The sequence below is a fragment of the Lithobates pipiens genome, unplaced genomic scaffold (assembly GCF_037356315.1).
Source record: "Lithobates pipiens isolate NorthernLeopardFrog02 unplaced genomic scaffold, aLitPip1_a1.2 Scaffold_19, whole genome shotgun sequence".
Lineage (NCBI taxonomy): Eukaryota > Metazoa > Chordata > Amphibia > Anura > Ranidae > Lithobates > Lithobates pipiens.
In genome coordinates this window covers 356,166,833-356,185,063 of record NW_027507764.1, presented here as the reverse complement: position 1 = coordinate 356,185,063, position 18,231 = coordinate 356,166,833, and positions in this window count along the sequence as shown.

The following is an 18,231-nucleotide window of genomic DNA, read 5'->3' as shown; positions in this document are numbered from 1 at the left end:
GGGAGGCCACAGTCTGCCATTCCTGTGGCGTTGAAGGACACTGTGGAGTGAAACAAGAACAAAAATTAGTAATTTGACAAATCAACTTTGCAAGCAGATTAGACACCAACATTTTTGTTCAAAATTAGTATAACATTTTGGGAACTGAGTATTTAAAGCCTAAAGTCTAAGGTCCCCTTATGAGAGTCATCCGCAGACACCCGCTATCCCATAGGGATGAATGTATGTCCGTATTTCATCCGCAAACGGATGGATGAAATACGGACATATCGTCTGCATGTGTGAAAGGGGCCTTAAAAAAAAAAAAAAAATTGCATTTGAAAGTATTGAGGCAGGCCCTTGCACTACATGCTTTGGTGAATTCGTCCATAAATGTGAGCATCAAAAAGGTAGGTATAGTGTGTATTTGATTTGGTAAAGTCAGCAGATAGAGGATTGCTATCAGCTGAGCTAGCAGTTGGGGGGAGGGGGGTTCTTAATGAGTTTGGCACAACCCCAAAAAAAATGTGACTCTGCATGAATTGAAGCACACACATCCCATTTGTAGACATTTTAGGGGGTGTTTAGGGGAAAACAATACTATGGAGCTGACAAAAGACATTGGTAAGTGACTAGACTATAGTTTTATGGGCCAAGAAGAGCATGGTGGTGAAGTTAGTGAGGCAAATATGCATGAGGACAAAGGGGCAGAGCATATGAATTAGAGCATATTGCAATGATGGTAATTAGGGAATGAGGAAAGAAATGCAAGACATTAGCAATCATGAAATACATAGAATGTGATGTTAAAGGATAAAACTTACCTTCATATAGTCCTTCTGCAGGACCTGAATGATGGCAGAACAGGTCTCTGGAATAATGATCCCCAGAGCCTGGGGGGAGATGCCTGTAGAGAACTTGAGGTCCTGAAGGCTTCTCCCAGTCGCCAAGTAGCGCAACGTGGCGATGAGCCTCTGCTCCGGAGTGATGGCTTGCCGCATGCAGGTATCCTGCCTGGTGATATAAGGGGTCAGCAAAGCCAGCAGACGGTGAAAAACGGGGTCCATCATCCGGAGATAATTCCTGAAATCATCAGGATTATTTTTTCCCGGATCTCATAGAGCAAAGGCATGTGCGAGAACTGGTCACGCTGGCGCAACCAATTCTTGGTCCACAAACGCCTCCTCTCCCTGTTCATGGACCGGGCTTGTGTCAAAGTAACAACCCCAACACGAAGCCCCTGCACAGCACAAACTCTACGATGAGTACGTAGACGAAACATGGTTTGAAAACGGTTGGCTCGTCAGAACGGACACCAGAAAGCACCGATAAACAGCAAGGCCTGAAAGAACGACCTGAATAGCAGAAGCAAGCAGACAATAAAAAATGCCTTTCAAAGTGTACTATACCAAGATATAGTCCACAATGATCAACAAATACTTACTGACTGCACGCACTGATTATCAGATATGCAAAGACAAGCACAAACCGAAGAGCAGTAGCGATCTGAATCACAAATCTGAAAAGCGCGAATCGTCTCTCACCAAACTTCTACTAACACAAGATCAGCAGAAGGAGCCCAAAGGGTGCCGGACGTGGTGCTGAACTTCCCTTTTCTAGTCCCGCCGTACACTGCTTACATCACCGTGTTCTTGGCAACCGCAAATTCCGACAACTTTGTCCGACCGTGTGTATGCAACAGTTTCGGACAAAATCCGTCGGACAAAATCCAACGGATTTGGTTGGCAGAATGTCCGACCGTGTGTACAAGGGCATAGAGGTGAACAAAGTGAGACATGTCTGAAGTCCAGATAGTTTGATAAACATGGCTTACTCTATAGATATTATTAAGTAAGTGTAACCACCCAGGGAAAGGATGAAGTAATTTTCTGAATTTCCAAGTGAAAAAAAAAAAGTAATGCTGGCATGTTGCTGGTAAGGGCTAGCAAACTATCCTCTGTGATTATAAAGTGCAAGTTGTGCTTAAAGAGGAAGTAAACCCTGATGAGTTTACTTCCTCTTTCATTCCCTGCAAAGGCAAAGCATAATGGACTACTATGCATCGCATAGTAGCCCATTATGTGTCACTTACCTGACACAGGAGCCAGCGAAGTCACCGCTGTCCCCTGTAGTCTAGCGCATCCATCTTCTCGGTGGGGTCTCACAGCTCCGTCACTGTCATTCGGTGAAGGCGCGATGACGTCACCCCCGCGCATGCGCATGGGAGCTGACACGCGCGGCAGCTCCATTGTTGGAAATGCCGCGCTCAGTGTGCCTGCGCGCCGCTGTCTACGGCGCATGCGCCGTAGACAGCGGTGCCTGTCTTCGAGCAAATATCTCCTAAACCGTATAGGTTTAGGAGATATTTCTTGGACCTACAGGTAATCCTTAATCTAGGCTTACCTGTAGGTCAAAGTGGTTTGTAAGGGTTTACAACCACTTTAACCACTTCAGCTCCGGACGATTTGGCTGGCCAAAGACCAGAGCACTTTTTGTGATTCGGCACTGCGCCAGTGACAATTGTGTGGTTGTGCGATGTGGCTCCCAAAAATATGTTTTTTTCCCCACAAATAGAGCTTTCTTTTGGTGGTATTTGATCACCTCTGTGGTTTTTATTTTTTTACGCTATAAACAAAAAAAGAGCGACAATTTTGAAAAAAACGCATTATTTTTTACTTTTTGCTATAATAATTTTTTTTATTTTTAAAGTATGTATTCTTCTACATATTTTTGGTTAAAAAAAATCACAATAACCATTTATTGATTGGTTTGCACAAAAGTTATAGCGTATAAAAAATAGGGGATAGTTTTATGGCATGTTTATTCATTTATTTATTTTTTATTAGTAATGGCGGCTATCAGAGATTTTTATTTTGACATTATGCTATTTTGGGACCATTCACATTTAAACAGCGATCAGTGCGATTAAAAATGCATTGATTACTGTGTAAATGTTACTGGCAGTGAAGGGGTTAACACTAGGTGGCGCTGTAGGGGTTAAGTCTGCCCTAGGGAGTGATTCTTACTGTGGGGGGGAGGCTGTGTGTGACACATAACTGATCAGCGCTCCCGATTACAGGGAGCGTTGATCAGTGACAGTGTCACTAGGCAGAACGGGGAGTTGCTTGTTTACATTAGCATCTCCCTGTTTTTCCTCTCCGTGAGGCAATTGCGGGTATGCATGGAGTCCATGGGACCCGCTGTCGGACTCATGGAGCTTGCGACAGACACGTGCGCACGCCCCCCCAGCCAAGCCTCACAAGATCACGTACAATAATGTGATTTCACACAGCGGAGCCAGCCTGCTGCAGTAACACTGCGGCGGCTGATCCGCAAGCGGTTAAAAGGTTCTAAACAGTTTTGGAGCGCCTTTTGATTGGTGAGTGAGCACGAACATTTCCAGCTTTTTTGTGCAAGATGAAGCACTTTTACTTGGGAATACATAGGAGGACTTTTTTCAACACTATTGAACTTTTTAAAGACTGTTGAGCACCTTTTAAGCACAACTTTCACTTTATGTGTAGCGCTACCCCTACAGGAGCTGCTTAAGTATATTTGGTTCCGTACTCTGCCTCTCAACCCCAATAACAATTTCAGCCCCCTCTGGCACACCTGGCAATAGTGTAAGTGCAAGGACCAATGAGATTTTTTCAAGTTTAACATTGGGGATGAGCCTATTCACCGAATAGCGAACAATTTGGGGTGTTCGTGGCAAATTTGAAAGCCGCAGTACACCCTTTAAAAGTCTATGGGAGAAATCAAAATTGATCATTTTAAAGGCTTATATGCATCGTATTGTCATAAATAATGTTTGGGGACCTGGGTCGTGTCCCAGGGGACATGTATCAATGCAAAAAAAGTTTTAAAAACTGACATTTTTTCAGGAGCAGTGATTTTAATAATGCTTAAAGGGAAACAATAAAAGTGAACCATGCCTTTAAATTTCATACATGGGTGGTGTCTATAGTATGCCTGGAAAGTGGCACATTTTTCCCGTGTTTAGAACAATCCCTGCACAAAATGACATTTCTAAAGGAAAAAAAGTTATTTAAAACTACTTGTGGCTATAATGAATTGTCGGGTCCTGGCAATACAGATAAAAGTCATTGAAAAAAAAACAGCATGGGATCCCCCCCAGTCCATAGCCAGGCCCTTTGGGTCTGGTATGAATATTAAGGGGAACCCCAAACCAAAATGTAAAAAAAATCGCTTGGGACCCCCCCAAATGTCATACCAAGCCCTTCAGGTCTGGTATGGATATTAAGGGGAACCCTGCTCCAATTAAAAAAAAAATGGCGTAGGGGCCCTCCTCAAAATCCATACCAGACGCTTCATGTCTGGTATGGATTTTAAGGGGAACCTCGCACCAAAATGAAAAGAAAAAATGGTGTGGGGTCCCCCCAAAAATTCATACCAGACACTTATCCGATCATGCAACATGGCAGGCTGCAGAAAAAGAGGAGGGGACATGAGAGCGCCATCCCCTTCCTGAACCATACCAGGCAACATGCCCTCAACATGGGGAGGGTGCTTTGGGGTAGCAATGGCCTCATCCCCCCAACCCTTGCTCGGTGGTTGTGGGGGTCTGCGGGCGGGGAGCTTATTCAAACCTGGAAGCCCCCTTTAACAAAGGGACCCCAGATCCTGCCCCCTGTTTGAAATGGTAAGGGGTACATTGTACCCATACCATTTCACAAAAAAGTCAAAATTTTAAAAAACCACAAGACACAGCTTTGTACAAGTCCTTTATTAAAAAATAAAAATGTCCCATCTTTTTTCTTGCTCTGCTGACAGACCACAAAAATAAATAAAAAAGATCAGCCTCCATGGGAGGCACCCGCCTTATGCCGTTTCAGCGCTGATGACAGTTCTTTTATAACTGAGGGTGGGGCCAAACGGTGATTTACCCGGGTGACCCCGCCACGCTCTGATGCATGGTGACTTCCCAATGGCTTCCCCATGGCGTCAGGGGGGGGTGGGGCCACCCATTTACGTACCCGTACTTATTTGTGTTTTTTTTTTTTTAATGCGCAATTAAAAAAGTGTGTAGAATAATACTTGGCTATGTGTTTTACTTCAAATAACAGTTTGGAAGTAGGCAGTTACATTTAAAAAACTACAATGTAAAATTGACAAGGGACACCAACATAGTTGTATCTTTAATCTTAAAAACTAGGGGATAATGGTGTTGTGGGAACTTGCCCAGATAAAAAAAAAGCATAATGATATTATTCTTGATATCACTAGAAAAAAAAAGCCTTTGAAAATTTGTTTGCAATAACTCCATCAGTAATAGTATCACCAGCAAAGAAGCTTCATTATTATTCCATTAAAGAAGAGAAGTGTGCGCTGCATTTCGAGATTTCATAATTTGCCACGTTACGAATGTTAATTCTTCATTGCGAATGCTAGTTTACAAGACTGACCGCTTTTGGCTCGTCCTTGCTTCCGAGCATGCATGTTTGCATTGTGGACTTTTGTCCGACGGACTTGTGTACACACGCTCGGAAAATCCGACAACACACATTTGTCAACGGAAAATTTTAAAACCTACTATCCAACATTTGTCCGTGGAAAATCCGACAACAATTATCCGATGGAGCATACACTTGGTCGGATTTTCCGCCAACAGCCTGCCATCACACATTTCCTGTCGGAAAATCGAATTGTGTGTACGAGGCTTAAGTCCTGTACTAACTAGCCTTTAGAGGAAAATATGTGTATATACTTACCAATTCCCTGGGTGTTCTGGTCCAGTCATGTGGTCGGCTCCCAGTACTGGCTTCAGGGGAGAGGGAAGATTAACAACAACGGTTACAATGCCTGGGCACTACATCTAAGAAATGGTAAAGTGCAAGTTTTGGGTCTAGATATGCTTGTAGCGCAATGAAGTAAAACATGTCTCCAATAAAATATCGTCTGAAAGACAAAAATAACAGTTCACTGGAGAGGAAGCTGACAGACATGTCAACTTTCTTCATTGTTTGCAGAGATTGCTGCCATTGTGACCTTGGTGATAGATTATGAATGCCCCTCAAGCTGGGGAAGCCAAACTCCTGTAGCTACCAAGAAGAAAGATGCAGGCTTTCAAATGTGCTCATCCGAAGCGATGCATGGAAAAAAAAATCAATGAGACGTTGCAGTCCCCTTCAGTTAACCTAGTGTAGGCTTGAAAATGGCCTCAGCCAAAGTCACAACCCCTGGCATGTTTCACACCATCTATGGGAGCTTATTTATAGGTAGGGCCTGAAGGGCCTGGTATGGAATTTAGGGGGAACCCCCACGCATTTTTTTTTTTACATTTTGGTTCAGGGGTTCCCCTGTGGGGAAATCCCCATGCCGTTTTTATCAATTAATTTTTATGTGTATTGCGGACCAACAATTAATTGTAGCCGCAAGTAGTTTTAAAGGCCTCCTTAAATACCCAGGATCAGCCCAGCTGGGAAGGAGTTGTCGGGTGTAAGAGCTGGAGTGAGAGAGTGTGGAGGCTGTCAGGCCCCACAGGGAGCTCCCCAGTGTGGGGATAATGACCTTGGTCCTGGGCTCAGGTGCAGCTAGGAGGAGAAGAGATCCTGGAGGAGATGCACATGAGAGAGCAAAGAGGGGACAGAGGGAGAGAGCACTGCTAAGAGACTCAAGAGAGGACAACTGGTCATAGCCAGGAGGGCGGGTGAATGAAGCACGGTCATGAGGAATGGGGAGGCACACCTGAGAGAACTGGGAATTTGTAGTTTGAGATGGGTGCAAAACCAGAAGAGTGGACTGTGGACTGTGGGAAGGGCAGGGCCTTAAGAGGGTTTACTGGGATCAGTAGCTGAGTTGAGGAAAGTTAAAAACCAGAACATCATAGGGGCCCGAGGCCCCTGCCCACAAAAGGCTGAGTTAGTGTCAGGCTTAACCATGTGGTGCTAGCTGGTCTGGGAATCTGCAGCAAGTAAAATTCTGGAGGAGTAACAGTCTGCAGCAAGTGAAGTGCTAGAGGAGTAAGGGAAATAGTTCTTAAACAAGAGTTGTACTGGAGAGAAGACCACTGCGTATATACAGGAGTGTATATAGTAATCCCAAGCAAGTTATACTGAATTTTTATGAGCATCCCATAATTTCCCTTTCCCACCCAAGTTCAATCCCCTCAGTAATAAAAAACAAAAACAAAGCTTATGGACTGTTCTATGTCTCTGAGAGATGGATGCCGGGTTGGGCAGGGTGACGGGTAAACCACAATATTCAGCAGCCCCTACGGGGGTATGGCTACATGTGCTATTAGTATTTTAATCTGTTAATCATTTTGCATAACAACCTCCCAATAATAAATTGTAATGTTATTACCACCTACAGTATCTCACAAAAGTGAGTACACCCCTCACATTTTTGTAAATATTTGATTATATCTTTTCATGTGACAATACTGATGAAATTACACTTTGCTACAACATAAAGTAGTGAGTGTACAGCTTGTATAACAAGTGTAAATTAGTTTTTCCCTCAAAATAACTCAACACACAGCCATTAATGTTTAAACTACTGGCAAAAAAGTAAGTGCACCCTTAAGTAAAAATGTCCAAATTGGGCCCAATTAGCCATTTTCCCTCCCCGTTGTCATGTGACTTGTTGATGTTACAAGGTCTCAGGTGTGAATGGGGAGCAGGTGTGTTAAATTTGGTGTTATCGCTCTCACTCCCTCCTACTGGTCATTGGAAGTTCAACATAGCACGTCATGGCAATGAACTCTCTGAGGATCTGAATAAAATAATTGTTGCTCTACATAAAGATGGTCTAGGCTATAAGAAGATTTCCAAGACCCTGAAACTGAGCTGCAGCATGGTGGCCAAGACCATACAGCGGTTAAATAGGTAAAATATTTACAAAAATGTGAGGGGTGTACTCACTTTTGTGAGATACTGTATGTGAAATATATACTCCTAAGTGCCATTCTTTGCTTTTAGAGAGAACTTAATTTTATATATTTAAGACCCCTTTCACACTGACGTGTTTTTCAGGTGCTACAGCACTAAAAATAGCACCTGTAAAGCACCTGAAGAAAGCCTCAGCTGCAAACCCAGTGTGCTCTGGGGCGCTGCGTTGGCAGGGCATCACAAAAAGTCCTGCCAGCAGCTTCTTTGCAGCGGTGGAGGAGCAGCAAATACACCGCTCCTCCACTGCTCCTCCCCATTGAAAACAGAGGGTCAGCGCTGCTATACCGCCGGCAAATCTCCAATGCAGCGGAATTTTGCGGGTGTATTTAACTGCTTTTTGGCCGCTAGCAGGTGGTTAAAACCACCCACTAGCGACTGAATAGCGATGTTAAAACACCGGTAAAGCAGTGCTACAAATATCGCTGCTTTACCACTGACGCCCGGGGTGGCTCAGTGTGAAAGGGGTCTTAGGGGAGTGTTGGATTGAAATTGGACTCTTAAGCCCCATACACACTATCAGTTTTTCTGCTGAGTTTTTCCTTCAGATTTACCAAAACCATATAATATGAGGTCAAACCTCAGGAGTTTCAATGTGAATGCAATCAGGCAGGCCCTTCTACTACATGGTTTTGGTAAACCTGAAGGAAAAACTCAGCAGAAAAACTGATAGTGTGTATGGGGCTTTAACCACTTTCAGACCGGACCAATTTGCTGGTCAAAGACCAGACCACTTTTTGCGATTCGGCACTGCGTCGCTTTAACTGACAATTGCGCGGTCGTGCGACGTGGCTCCCAAACAAAATTGACGTCCTTTTTTTCCCACAAATAGAGCTTTCTTTTGGTGGTATTTGATCACCCCTGCGGTTTTTATTTTTTGCGCTATAAACAAAAATAGAGCGACAATTTTGAAAAAATCTCATTATTTTTTACTTTTTGTTATAATAAATATCCCCCAAAAATATATAAAAAAACATTTTTTTCCCTCAGTTTAGGCCGATACGTATTCTTCTATATATTTTTGCTAAAAAAAATCGCAATAAGCGATTATTGATTGGTTTGCGCAAAAGTTATAGCGTTTACAAAATAGGGATAGTTTTATAGCATTTTTATTAATAATTTTTTATTCTTTTTTTTTTACTAGTAATGGCGGCGATCAGCGATTTTTATTGTGACTGCGACATTGTGGGGGACCCATCGGACATTTTTGACACATTTTTGGGACCATTGGCATTTATACAGTAATCACTGCTATATAAATGCAGTGATTCCTGTGTAAATGACACTGGCAGTGAAAGGGTTAACCAGTGGGTGGCAGTGTAGGGGTTAAGTGTTCCTAGGGGAGTGTTACTAACTGTGGGGGGTTGGGCTTTCATTTAGTGTACACTGATCTCTGCTCCAATCACATGGAGCAGAGATCAGCGTCACTAGTTGCTAGGCAGAATAGACAAATGCTGTTTACACAGCATTTGCTCTATTCGGCAGCTCCGTGAGACGATCGCGGGGATGCCTGCGGCGATCGAGTCCGCGGGTCCCGCGACCGGACTCACGGGGGTCCCGACCAGCGCGGGAGCGCGCCGCCGGCGGCGCGCTCCCGATGGCAGGGCGGCATCGAATATTGGACGTACCTGTACGCCAATATGCCTGCCCGTGCCGACGTACATCGTCGTGCGCTGGTCGGGAAGTGGTTAAATAAAATGTGCATTTATTTATATCTATTTTAGAAGATTTATTTAAATCTATGGACTTAATAGGTTCAAAGAAAATGAGTGCTGCAGTACTTAACATTTATCTAACATACTCTATATAACAATATCTGGGGAAATATTTAGTGTTCAGCAGCACAAAAAATGACTTTAATTTGTTTATAAGAATGTTCATTCATTCATGGCTTGTAGACCCCTTTTACAGTGCCACGAGTGTAACCACATATCTTTATAGTTTTATATTTTTATAAATCATATATTATACATATGTGTAATCTCCATTGATGAGTTTTTTAATTTGTATATGCTATGTCATATTAAAAAGTTACATCAGCATGAAAATTAATAGGATAATTAAAGTCTATCTAAAGCTAAACCTTTTTTAACTTTTGGATAGAGTTTTGATAAAGTCAGGAAATAGCCAGCACTCCAAAATGCAGAGAAGTCAGACAGGGAAATGTTTACTAAAGGAGCCAACTTTGTGGAGGCATGAAGGCCTTCTTTATAAATAAAGGAGACATGTATGCCTCAAGTTGCATCAGTATTCTTTTATTATGCCCCGTATACATGAGAGGAATTTGCATCAGAAAAAACATGGATGATTTTTCCGATGGAATTCCGCTCAAGCTTGCCTTGCATACAGTGGTGTGAAAAAGTGTTTGCCCCCTTCCTCATTTCCTGTTCCTTTGCATGTTTGTCACACTTAAGTGTTTCGGAACATCAAACCAATTTAAACAATAGTCAAGGACAACACAAGTAAACACAAAATGCAATTTGTAAATGAAGGTGTTTATTATTAAAGGTGAAAAAAAATCCAAACCATCATGGCCCTGTGTGAAAAAGTGATTGCCCCCCTTGTTAAAACATACTATAACTGTGGTTGTCCACACCTGAGTTCAATTTCTCTAGCCACACCCAGGCCTGATTATTGCCACACCTGTTCACAATCAAGGCATCACTTAAATAGGAGCTGCTTGACACAGTAAGGTCCACCAGAAGATCCTTAAAAGCTACACATCATGCCGAGACCCAAAGAAATTCAGGAACAATTGAGAAAGAAAGTAATTGAGATCTATCAGTCTGGAAAGGGTTAGGCCGCGTACACACGGGCGGACTGTTCGCCCAACCTTGTTCGGCAAACAGTTTCATCAAACAGTCCGCTCAAAATTTGCATGAGCGGACTTGCCCACACACGAGCGGACTGTTTGACGAACAAGGTTGGGCAAACAGTTCGCTCAACTTTTGAAATGAACGGACTCGCCCACGTAAGGCGGAGGCAAATCCGCCCATTTCGAGCGCGTGTACAGGTAGGCGGGGCCCGCGAAGGAGACGTCGCGGGCTCCGCCGCCTGGAATGGGCTTAAAGGGGAACCCCAACGCCGAAAAAAATCGGCGTGGGGGTTCCCCCCAAGTCCACACCAGACCCTTGTCCGAGCACGCTACCCGGCCGGCCAGGAAAGGGGGGCGAGCGAGCGCGCCCCCCCTCCTGAGCCGTACCAGGCCGCGTGCCCTCAACATGGGGGGTGCCTTGGGGAAGGGGGGGCCGCGCGGCCCCCCCACCCCAAAGCACCTTGTCCCCATGTTGATGAGGACAAGGGCCTCTTCCCGACAACCCTGGCCGTTGGTTGTCGGGGTCTGCGGGCGGGGGGCTTATCGGAATCCGGGAGCCCCCTTTAAGAAGGGGGCCCCCGGATACCGGCCCCCCACCCTATGTGAATGAGTATGGGGTACAATGTACCCCTACCCATTCACCTGTGAACTAAAGTACAATAAAAAACACAACACAGAGAAAAAATATTTTATTGCACAGCTCCGGGGGTCTTCCATCTTCGGGGGTCTTCTCGCCGGACTCCTCCGCTATGTGTGTGTAGCTCTTTTGCTAGCGGAGGAGTCCGGCTTTCTTCCTCCCCGCCGCCGGCCTCTTCTCCCGACTTCGGGGGTCTTGTCCCCCTCTTCGGTTCTTCTGCCGGGCCACCGCGCCTGGTCCGGTGGCCCGGTCTTCTGTCGCCGTCTTCCGTTCTTCTGTCGCCGCCTTCGGTTCTTCTGCCGGGCCACCGCGCCTTCTTGTAGCTCTTTTACAGGCGGTGGCCCGGTCTTCTGTCGCCGCCGCCGCCTTCCGTTCTTGTTCTTCTTCTTCTCCTGGAGATGTTGACTCGACGAGCTCTCCGGCCGGAATGCCAGGGACACGCTCCGCTGCCACTTATATAGTGACAATGGGGCGGTGTCACATGGTATATGTCACATGGGTTGGTCACATGGGTTGATGTCACATGGGGACTATGACATCGTAAGGGGGCGGGGTCACCATGTGACCAACCCATGTGACATATACCATGTGACACCGCCCCATTGTCACTATATAAGTGACCGCACAGCGCGGCTCTGGCATTCCGGCCGGAGAGCTCGTCGAGTCAACATCTCCAGGAGAAGAAGAACAAGAACGGAAGGCGGCGGCGGCGACAGAAGACCGGGCCACCGCCTGTAAAAGAGCTACAAGAAGGCGCGGTGGCCCGGCAGAAGAACCGAAGGCGGCGACAGAAGAACGGAAGACGGCGACAGAAGACCGGGCCACCGGACCAGGCGCGGTGGCCCGGCAGAAGAACCGAAGAGGGGGACAAGACCCCCGAAGTCGGGAGAAGAGGCCGGCGGCGGGGAGGAAGAAAGCCGGACTCCTCCGCTAGCAAAAGAGCTACACACACATAGCGGAGGAGTCCGGCGAGAAGACCCCCGAAGACGGAAGACCCCCGGAGCTGTGCAATAAAATATTTTTTCTCTGTGTTGTGTTTTTTATTGTACTTTAGTTCACAGGTGAATGGGTAGGGGTACATTGTACCCCATACTCATTCACATAGGGTGGGGGGCCGGTATCCGGGGGCCCCCTTCTTAAAGGGGGCTCCCGGATTCCGATAAGCCCCCCGCCCGCAGACCCCGACAACCAACGGCCAGGGTTGTCGGGAAGAGGCCCTTGTCCTCATCAACATGGGGACAAGGTGCTTTGGGGTGGGGGGGCCGCGCGGCCCCCCCTTCCCCAAGGCACCCCCCATGTTGAGGGCACGCGGCCTGGTACGGCTCAGGAGGGGGGGCGCGCTCGCTCGCCCCCCTTTCCTGGCCGGCCGGGTAGCGTGCTCGGACAAGGGTCTGGTGTGGACTTGGGGGGAACCCCCACGCCGATTTTTTTCGGCGTTGGGGTTCCCCTTTAAGCCCATTCCAGGCGGCGGAGCCCGCGACGTCTCCTTCGCGGGCCCCGCCTACCTGTACACGCGCTCGAAATGGGCGGACTTTCCGAGCGGGAACAGTCCGCTCATTTCGAAAGTACAGCGGACAAGCCCACACACGGGCGGACTGTTCGCTCAAACACAGTTTCAGCGGACAGTTTTTCGGAATTTCCGAAAGACTTTGTCCGTCCAACTGTCCGCTGAAACTGTCCGCTGAAAGCCCACACACGAGCGGACTGTCCGCCCAAACACTGTTCAGCGGACAAGGTTGGGCGAACAGTCCGCCCGTGTGTACGCGGCCTTATAAAGCCATTTCCAAAGCTTTGGGAATCCAGCGAACCACAGCGAGACCCATTATCCACAAATGGCGAAGACATGGAACAGTGGTGAACCTTCCTAGGAGTGGCCGGCCGCCCAAAATTACCCCAAGAGCGCAGCGACGACTCATCCAAGAGGTCACAAAAGACCCCACAACAACGTCCAAGGAACTGCAGGCCTCACTTGCCTCAGTTAAGGTCAGCGTTCATGCCTCCACCATCAGGAAAAGACTGGGCAAAAATGGCCTGCATGGCAGAGTTCCAAGCAGAAAACCACTGCTGAGCAAAAAGAACATCAAAGCTCGTCTCAATTTCTCCACAACACATCTTGATGATCCCCAAGACTTTTGGGACAACATTCTGTGGACCGATGAGACAAAAGTGGAACTCTTTGGAAGGTGTGTGTCCAAGTATATCTGGCGTAGAAGGAACACTGCATTTCATAAAAAGAACATTATACCAACAGTAAAATATGGTGGTGGTAGTGTGATGGTCTGGGGCTGTTTTGCTGCTTCAGGACCTGGAAGACTTGCCGTGATAAAAGGAACTATGAATTCTGCTGTCTACCAAGAGATCCTGAAGGAGAATGTCCGACCATCTGTTCGTGTACTCAAGCTGAAACGAACTTGGGTTCTGCAGCAAGACAATGATCCTAAACACACCAGCAAGTCCACCACCGAATGGCTGAAGAAAAACAAAATGAAGACTTTGGAGTGGCCTAGCCAAAGTCCTGACCTGAATCCTATTGAGATGTTGTGGTATGACCTTAAAAAGGCAGTTCATGCTCGAAAACCCTCTAATGTAACTGAATTAGGACAATTCTGCAAAGATGAGTGGGCCAAAATTCCTCCAGGACGCTGTAAAAGCCTCATTGCACGTTATCGCAAACGCTTGGTTGCAGTTGTTGCTGCTAAGGGTGGCCCAACCAGTTATTAGGTTTAGGGGGCAATCACTTTTTCACACAGGGCCATGATGGTTTGGATTTTTTTTCACCTTTAATAATAAACACCTTCATTTACAAATTGCATTTTGTGTTTACTTGTGTTGTCCTTGACTATTGTTTAAATTGGTTTGATGTTCCGAAACACTTAAGTGTGACAATCATGCAAAGGAACAGAAAATGAGGAAGGGGGCAAACACTTTTTCACACCACTGTATACACGGTCACACAAAAGTTCTCTTTTGACCGTCAAGAATGCGGTGGCGTACAACACTACAACGACCCAAGAAAATTAAGTCAAATGCTTCTGAGCATGCGTCAAATTGTTTCTGAGCATGTGTAAGAATTTGTACAGACAGACAGACGGAATTTCCGATTGGAACTTTTTCCAACCAAAAAATAGAGAACCTGCTCTCAATCTTTTGTTGGCCGAAATTCCGCCAGCAAAAGTCTGATGGAGCATACATACGATCGCATTTTCCGACCAAAAGCTCTCATCGGACTTTTGTGGAATTTTCGATTGTGTGTATGGGGAAATAGGCTTTTTCCCCTCTGCTTTCAACTGGTGATCTGGCCAGTAACACACCTCCTGTATTAGAGTGCTCTGAATGAAGGAGCACGGGGACACCTTTGGACAGCCGCATTGTCAGTCCTGGGGGGAGGGGAGAGTTAGATGTACAAGCAGATTTAAATACATTTATAAATTGAAGCCAAACTCCAGCTAATACTTTATAAGCAGTTAGAGCACAATTTTTTTTCCTTTTGGGATAAAGGGATGAACAAATAAAAGTGGATCATTGTAAGCATCCCTGTCAGTAGCAAATGGCTTGTCTCAGTTCTGTAACTGATACATTCTGGTGGAGAGCTTCTTCCTTTGAAAAACAATAGACTTACCAAACAAATCACCAGATGAAAATAGAAGAAAGAAAATGAATGCATCATGCAACATAATAAATGTTTGCTTTTGCGTTTAATACCAATTTAAATAAGATACATCCTTCTATCTTTAGTATATTATTATTATTATTATTTTATTATTATTATTTGACACAATTTATATAGCACCAACAGTTTATGCAGCACTTTACAATGTAGAGTAGGGACAGCACAATTACAGTATAGTTCCTTACAGAAGGCAAAGGAGGGCCCTGCTCGTAGAGCTTACATTCTAAAGGGAGGGGGTGGTGATACAAAAGGTAATAGATGCAGGGAATGATTTGATGGGGGTGGCTCGGGGACAGTTGTTAGGTGGATGTGGGATAGGATTCCCTGAATAAGTGATTTTTCAGGGATCTCCTAAAGGTGGACAGGTATATGAAATCCTTTCACAAACCCAACTTTGATTATTCCCCTTATTCCCCATACCCCTAACCTTTTCCTCCACCTCAAGCTCCCCTAATAAAATGCAAGAAACTGATTGTTTGTTAAGACATTGTAGACACTCTTTTTCCTTTTTGTTTTGTTATACATTTACATTAGCTGCTCATATTGTTGTATAAAAAGGGATGTTAATGCCTATTATTACTAATATAATCATCATGATCACCTTCAACATTTTCCATGTTATTTTATATGCTTTGGCTAAATTAGACTTTAGAGCCAGCAGGAACTAAGCCTTCATTCCTGAGCACTGATTTAATCGTTTTTACTATCTGTTTATTATCCTGTGTTTGATCTTAACTTTGCAGTGTTATGTTGGATGTTTTCCATAGTATACTCATGTGAATATATCTCAGCCATACATGTATAGTGCTTATTAAGCTTTGTATTGTTTCCTTCCCATTATGTTTTGTTGGTCCAGGTCACAAGATATGTATCTTCAGCCAAATCATGTGGAAGATCTTTTCTATCTATAACACTTACCAATAACTGAGGATTATGCCCATACAAAGTATGTTTTAATTTTCAGATAGATTTGCACATTCTTTGTCTCCTGGATAGAATACGGTAAATTGTAAAATAGTAAAAGAGAACATTTTAGCACTTCTTATTTTGAACTAGATAGCGGTAAACCTATTTCATTACAGAATGTAAAAACGTGATTTACACATGAAACTATTTTCAACCAAATTAAGGTTGTTTGGAAACTATTTTGTCAAAATATACTGTAGATCATATATAGCATTGCCTGATTCAAATTAAAAAAAATGTACCAGGCCACAGTATATCTTTACCATGTGCTCACTAAAATTGTTGCCCACAAAGCACTTGCATACCTGTGCCAAGAACAGAAGATTAGGAGAAAGTAGCATGGCTTTTACAATTTTTTTTTCATCTCCATTTTTCTTACCCCCTGTTGTCACTTATGAGTCAGAATAACCATAGAACCTAACAAAAAAAGATATCCATCCTGAGGAAGTACACGATTCCCTGTAGTTTAATGTACATTCATTTACCTTTCTTTTCCTCTGCTGGCTTTTGATTGGTGAACTGTATGTTTCAGTGCAAGTTTTCCATATAAAGCTGAAACTGTATATTTATGTTTGTATTTTTTATACAGCAGCATTGAAGCTGAAGAAATAGAATATGTGGAAGATATTTTACCTTCAAAGGGTATACAATTTATATTGATTCAAACCTCAGATTTACTCAGCCCAATCACACAGCACAGAGAGGAGGATGACACCTTTCTCGGTTACAGTTAAATTGTACATAAATCCAAGACCAAATATGTAATATATATAGATTACATATATATTGTAGCTTAGATGTGGTTTACACCACTATGTTGATTGAAAAGTGAAGTAGCAGAAGACTGCTGAGGTCATCTCTCTTCTCGCTCTCCCGTCCTTTACTTGTTTGGTGCAGGGGTGTTGCCTTCCCTCAGTGCCCACTCATCCCCTCTGTTTTTCCCTTCCTGTCCTTGGCCATTTCTCCTCCCCTTCCCTTATCATCCTTAATAGTCTATATTCTTACTATGTTTTTTCTGCAGACCGATTTGCCACTCTGGGACTCACAGGCTGATGATCCTCTGGACCCACAATTGCTGAGTGGCCTCTGTAGTAATCTTGGAGCTATCCTTGACTGGGCTCCCATCTCATCCTCTCCTGCACCGTTCCATTCTCCATCTAGCCCAAGCAATTATACTATTACTCTTTTGACCAGTTCTCTGTTTGGTAAGTTACTTTCTGCATTTTATGCCATTGCGGCGTGCATGGTGATTGTTTCCTTTTCCCATTGGCACCCCCCTTCCCCCTCACCCTCCCCTTTTCTTGTTCCCCCACCTTTTCCCCTCCCTCCCCCCTGCCTTTCACTGTCACTACCCAACCACTATCCTTCTTTCCATTCACCTTCTTTCCTTACTTTCTTCCTCCCCCTCCCCTTGCCTTTTTCTCCCCTCCTTCTCCCTCCCCTCTATTCTTGTTCCAACTCCTTTCACACATTCCCCCCTTAACCCCCTTAACCCCCCCAAGTCTCCTTTCTCTCCTTCTCCCCTCTTTCCCTTCCCCCCCTTTTTTCCCTCCCTCATTCCCGCCCTTTCTCCTTCCCACCCCCCCTTTTCCCTCTTTGTTTGTTTTTTCACCCTTCCTCCCCTTTTCCCCCCCTTACTTCCCTCCCCTCCTACTCCACCTTCCCTTCGGTCCCTTCCTCCCCTCTCCCTTCCTTTCTTCCCTCTTCCCCCCCCCTTTCCCTATTCGCCCCCTCACTCCCCCTTTTTCGCCCCTTTTCCTCTCCTCCTCTCCCTCCTGTCTTTTCCTCCCCTTTCCCTCACTGGATCACCTAATGGTGCTGCCTGGGTTCTCCTTGCCATTTTGTTACACCACCTCCTACAGTCTCCTTATTAGTTTTAAACCTATTTATCAACTTCTAATCAGAGATGACCACTTGCAATCCCCCATGTCTGCCTTGGGGGGAATTTTTGTTGAGCCCTGTTGTCTATTGATTTCATGCAGATGGGTGAGCATCTCTCTCTTTCAAGTTAAATTGTAAAATGTTATTAAAATGTCTTTATGCTTTGTTCAAATGTATTATTTGTTTCCTAGACCTTTTCCTCCTGAAGAAGCATTTTTTACCACAAAACCGACAGAGGAAAAACTTATACTCCACCTCAGCATTAGCTCTACAGGGGAACCCATTAGTAGTCAGTGATTTGTGGGGTATTTTTTAATATGTCTGTATGGCTTTTTTCGAATTGTATTAAAGTTAGATTTTTTATTACAACCTT